Consider the following 6,388-nt stretch of genomic DNA (forward strand, 5'->3'; position numbering starts at 1 on the left):
CATCATGGTCTAGTTTGGCTCAGTCACCAAGCACGACACCTGGAGGCTGCAGCGAATCGTCCGATCAGCTGAGAAGGTTATTGGCTGCAACCTTCCCTCCATTGACGAACTGTACACTGCAAGGGGCAGGATGCGAGCGGGTAAGATCATCTCTGACCTCTCTCACCCTGGCCACAAACTCTTTGAATCCAGAGGGAAGGCGACTCCAGACTGTCAAAGCTGCCACAGCCTGACATAAAAACAGCTTTTTTTCTACGAGTAGTAGCTATACTCAATAACCAAAAATCTGTAGTCTCCTTTTGCTCAGGTATTTTATTTAATTCACATGTTTAATCGATAATGTTTTATTAATAATGTTTAATGTTTTGTGCGTCATTCCTAACTGTCACTGTATGTCATGTTGTCACTTGCGGGCGGAGCACCAAGGCAAATTCCTTGTATGTGAATACTTGGCCAATAAACATATTCAATCATTCATTCATTCATTCATTCATTCATTCATTCATTCATTCATTCATTCATTCATTCATGCATTCATTCATTCATGCATTCATTCATTCATATAACATTGTGAAAGGCATAGATAGTTCGAATCTTTACCCAGGGTGGTAATGTTAAAGACCAGAAGGTATAGCTTTAAGATTAGAGAGGGAAGGCGTTGCCAGGGGTGGTGGTGGAGGAAGATTTGACACTGGCATTTATGGGGCTTTTGATAGGCACATGAATATGTGGGGATGCAGGGATATGGATCATATGCAGGCAGAAGGGATTAGTTCGCTATGGGATCATATTTGACGCAGACATAGTGATCTGAATAACCTGTTCCTGGGCTGTACTGTTCTATGTTCTACAAATGGCCTGAGCACATGATATGGAAGTACATGAGGTAAACAAGTATAAATGGTTTGCTGGTTGATCCCAAAGGGAAAGTGTAAGCCAATGCATTTGGAACCAACTTGGCTGACTGTACTGTCAGTATAAACAACATCAATCTATTTTATTTTTGGGACTCTAGTTCACTCCAGGAGTTACCAAACAAAAGCTAAGGAGTCTAGTCTATCAAGCTGTGGTAACCACCATTTTATTTTCATTCCCTCTACCATGGATAAAGACCAGAATCCATCTCTAGATTTCTCTTCCCCTTAAACCATCGGCACAACAGACGCTACTTGACTGTTTCCCTTTGACCATTCTCAATTATTGGTAGTCGATAGCAATAATGTAGCTGTCATGTAATAGCTGCCATGCTGTAAGCAGCAGACCCTCCCTAGTCTGACGATTTAGTTTAGTTCAGGTTAGAGACACAGCGCGGAAACAGGCCTTCGGCCCACCGGGTCCACGCCAACCAGCGATCCCCGCACATTAACACTATCGTACACACACTTGGGACAATTTACACATACACCAAGCCAATTTACCCACAAACCTGTACGTCTTTGGAGTGTGGCAGGAAACTGAAGATCTCGGAGACAACCCACGCAGGTCACGGGGAGAACGTACAAACTCCATACAGACAGCACCTGTAGTCGGGATCGAATCTGGTAGAGTTGCTGCAAGCGCTGTAAGGCAGCAACTCTACCACTGTGTCCCCGTGCCACCCTATGTCTAACCTTTAAATCTGGTGTTGCTTTGGATGAGGCTATTTTGTATGTTAAAAATAAATTAAAGGCTGTAAGCCATTACCTGAGACACAAAAGTTCAGCGTTATCAGTAATTACACTATGTGTTGGGCTCCAGTGCTCATGGTAACCAATAGCAATTTGTAGAGATTTGATCTCTATATACCTATTCAGATTTCCGAGTCAGGCAATTGTCCTGCTGGCATTGAGCATTGAGATCTCATGCCTAGGGGGCAAACATTTTTGAAATATTTACCATAGCAAACGAAAATGGAACATAATTATTTAAACTTTTGAAGCATGGGGTCAGTGTTAATCCTCAGCGTGAAGATTTTTCCAATGAATCGGTAGCAAGCAGTATTAGTGGTGCAGAGCCTGGGGCATACTATGCCAAGTTAAATGGGATATCTGGGAATATTGTCTTTATTGGCTTCATGTTGTTTATCCTTTAAAACCAACTTGCTCAGAGGGGATCGTGGATATGGAAGTGTAAACGTACAACTGACTGCTGCTCTGCATTTTAAAATCAGCATTTAAGAAACAAGGTAAGAGAAGGATTTTGGCGAGAGGTCCAAAGTGCTGGAGTAACCCGGCGGGTCAGCCAGCATCTATGGAGAACATGGATAGGCAACATTTCGGGTCGGGACCATTCTTCAGACTGAAGACGCTTCTTTTAGTCTGACAAAGGGCCTCGTCCTGAAACATCACCGATCCATATTTTCTAGAGATGTCACCTGACCCACCTAGTTACTCCAATACGTTGCGTCTTTTTTGGGGGGTAAAACAGTTCCTTGAGTTCACATGATTGGAATTCCTTAAGTTTCAGTCAAAATAATTAAACACAGTTAATGGAAAGTGCTAATACAAGATCAGTGTTGTTCATTCTCAGCACAAAAGGCCAGAATTGTGTTGTGATTTACTACTATCAGCCCTTGAACAATATATATTAATTTACTATGACTGAAAAGAGGTTTCTACAGTTAGGTTCACTAGGTGAAAAATAGCTCTCATTCTAAACTTGACGAAAATATAATAATCTTGTGACATCAATACAAATTGCTATTGGTTACCATGCGCATAGGAGACCAACATACAGTGTAATTACTGATAACCCTGAACTTTTGAAATGGTTTACAGCCTTTAATTTATTTTTAACATACAAAATAGCCTTATCCAAAGCAACACCAGATTTAAAGGTTAGGCATGGGGCGGCACGGTGGTGCAGCAGCAGAGTTGCTGACTTACAGCACCAGGTGGCGCAGCGGTAGAGTAGCCGCTTTACAGCCCCAGAGACCCAGGTTCAATCCTGACCACGGGTGCTGTCTGTACGGTGTTTGAACATTCTCTGCCTGAGCTGCTCTGGTTTTCTGCAGACGCTCTGGTTTCCTCCCACATTCCAAAGACGTACACGTCTGTAGTTTAATTGGCTTCAGTAAAAATGTAAATTGTCCCTAGTGTGTAGGATAGTGTTAGTGTATGGGGAAGGCTGGTCAGCGTGGACTTGGTAGGCTGAAGAGCCTGTTTTCGCGCTGTATCTCTAAAACTAAAACTGAAACTAAAACATATTATCTGGCACAGTAATGGGAATTCCAGCTCTGATCTTTTTTTTAAGGCAGAGAAACGTATTATTTTGTCAGAGGGCAGTGAATCTGTGGAATTCTTTGCCACAGAAGGCTGTGGAGGCTGTCAATGGACATTTGTAAGGCAGAGATATAGATTATTGATTAGTACAGGTGTCAGGAGAATAGGGTTAGGAGAGAGAGATAGATCAGCCCTGATTGAATGGCAGAGTAGACTTGATGGTCCTTTTCCTGTCCTTTTCTTTATTTTCCACTTTTACTTTCAAGTTTTTGTGTACCTTGTGTGTGGTGACTGTCAGCAGACCAATATCCCTCTGGGCATGAATAAAGTTTGTCGTATGGCATCGTATCGTATCACATTGTATTGTATAGGCTGAATGGCCTAATTCTGCTACTATTACTTATGACCTTATGACTTATGACCTTAAAAAATATAACAGATCCCATGAGTGAAAATGTAACAAATCAGAGTCTCCTGATACATCCTGGAATATCAGAGGGGAGACTTGATAGAAGTATATATAATTATGAGAGGCAGAGATCAGGTAGATGGTTAGAACCTTTTTCCCAGGGTCCATCACTAGAGGGCATAGCTATATGGTGAGTGCAGGGGAAGTTTAATGGAGGTGTGTGGGGCAAATACTTTATACAGAGAGAGTGTTGGGGGCCTGGAACACATTGCCTGGGGTGGTGGTGGAAGCAGATATGATAATGGCATTTAAGAGGCTTTTATATAGGCACATGGAAGTGCAGGAAACAGAGGGATAAGGATCATGTACAGGCAGACGAGATCAGTGTAACCAGGCATCATGTTCGGTACAAACATTGTAGGATGGGCCCATTCCTGTGCCATACAGTTCTCTGTATAGGAAAGAACTGCAGATGCTAAACTTCAGAAGAAGTCTGAAGAAGGGTCTCGACCCGAAACGTCACCCATTCCTTCTCTCTAGAGATGCTGCCTGTCCCACTGAGTTACTCCAGCATTCTGTGTCCATACTGTTCTATGTTCTTTGTTAAATAAATGAACTCCTGTATACATTACCCAGAACCAACTAGCAACCAATTGAAATTATACCCAGTTTATACACATACCGAAGCTCCATTTCTCATTGTTCCTAGAGTTGTTTCTTAATTACGCTTTGGAAAGCAAAACTGTGACTTATGTCTTAATTATTTGCAGGCTGCAAACCATACGCTGGCAAGTGATATAATGTTTGTTTTCCTTTCTGAATATGTGCATTAGTGAGTAATATGGGACCATAAACACAAATAATGTAAATATTTACATAATAATACAGATCTCTGTTCGTTCTTGTCATAATGTAAAGTTCTCTTTTTAAAAACCATTTGCTTATTTGTTTTAATTTGAGTTGTAGTTTCCATCCTTCTTGAAGCACCTTTCACGTTAGGAGTTACAGTGCTGTGCCTGTATTTCTCAGGCCTGAACATTGTCCCTCACATTGATGAGTCGGGTATGTGGTGCCAGTTACTCCTCTTGTAGATAGAGTAAACCCTTGCGATAATGGATCATAGGAGAGGGCCGATGGTGTCTGTCATTGCCTATTGTCTGCTATATCTGAGTGATGGAGGTTGGGGGGGGGGGGGGGGGGGGGGGGGGGGGGGGGGGGGGGGGGGGGGGGGGGGGGGGGGGGGGGTCATACATACAATACAATACAATACAATACCGTTTATTGTCATTTGAACCTCAAATGAAGTTCAAACAAAATTTGGTTTCTGCAGTTATACAACAAGAAAAGAAAAACCAAGTACACAATTAACACAATTTACACAAACATCCATCACAGTGAATCTCCTCCTCACTGTGATATAAGGCAAAGTCATTGCCTCTCCCCTGTTTTCCATTTTTTTCCCGATATTAAAGCCCCCGGTGGGCGATGGCAAGTCCCGCGGCTGTATAAGCCGTGCCGTGCGATATAAGGCCCCGCTCCGGGCCGTTTCCAACCCCGCAATTCTGGCGGGATAAGTTGCCGTTGCGGGAGCTCCGAAAAGCAGTCTCCCACCAGGGTCTCGCGAGCCCCCGATGTCACCGTCCACCGGACCTGCGGCTGGAGCCTCCGAGCTCCGGAGTCGGGTCACAGCCGCGCGCCACCACAGCTCTCCACGTTCCGAAGCCGGCCAGCTCCACGATGGTGTGTCCGCAGGCTCCGCGACTGAAGCCCCCAGCCCCAAGGTCATTCCGGTTGGAGGCCGCTCCACGGTGCTAGGCCCCAACAACAACGGAGACCCCACAGGGAAAAGGTCGGGTCCCTGTACAGGGAAGAGATTAAAAGTTCCCCCCCCCCGCGCTCCACATATACACAGCTAAGAACAATATATAACAACAACCAAACTATACACTCAACAGGACAAAAATTTAAAAAAGACAGACGGACTGCAGAGGCCGCTGCCATGTGGCGCCATCATGTGGCCGAGCCACTTTGGTCTCGAACCGTCGTTCGTCGAGCTCTCACGTGGACCTGGCGTGATCTGGGCCGACCAATGAACACCGATCTGGGTAAACAGCTGATGGGGTGCAGCAGAGCTAGGCTTCACTTCACAGTCAACACGTTAAAGCGGCCTTTTCACGGGGCGACTTGACGCAAGAGTTAACCAGAGTTTAACATTGTGGGAACCTCGTGCGATAACAGTACGGCATTCGTGGAACACCGTGGACCACCGTAGCGCTAACGGCAGGTAATCGTGTAACTTGGTCACTCGGGAGTAAATTCAAGAAAGTTTGAATTTCTCCAAGAGTGACTTGTACACTTGTGGTTGAGCATTGCAACATTGTATGAACATAATGGCCAGTGCGATATCCGTGCGATATCCGTAATAACTCTTGCGGGTACCGTGGGAACTCCTGCGAACGGTGAGTAACTGAGCAGTTTGATTATCAGTGCTTGTTTTACCTCATTGTTAAATAAATATATTTTTTACTATCAGATTGATGTCTGCAATTCTTCATTAACACATCACTACAAGATGAATGTCTCTAATGTTATAATCCCTCTCATGCTGAAACACAAAATAGTTGAAGGGAGGTGAAATAATCACATTTTCATTCTTTTTCATTTTTGAGTGTTAAGGTACCTCACTTGCTGAGCTTTTTTACTCTAGCAGTTTGTGTCTCTTTTTGTCTAAAGCAGTTTCTAAGACTGTAGGAACTCCGCGGGCCAGGCAGCATCTACG

Source organism: Amblyraja radiata, chromosome 7 (genome assembly GCF_010909765.2).
Source record: "Amblyraja radiata isolate CabotCenter1 chromosome 7, sAmbRad1.1.pri, whole genome shotgun sequence".
Lineage (NCBI taxonomy): Eukaryota > Metazoa > Chordata > Chondrichthyes > Rajiformes > Rajidae > Amblyraja > Amblyraja radiata.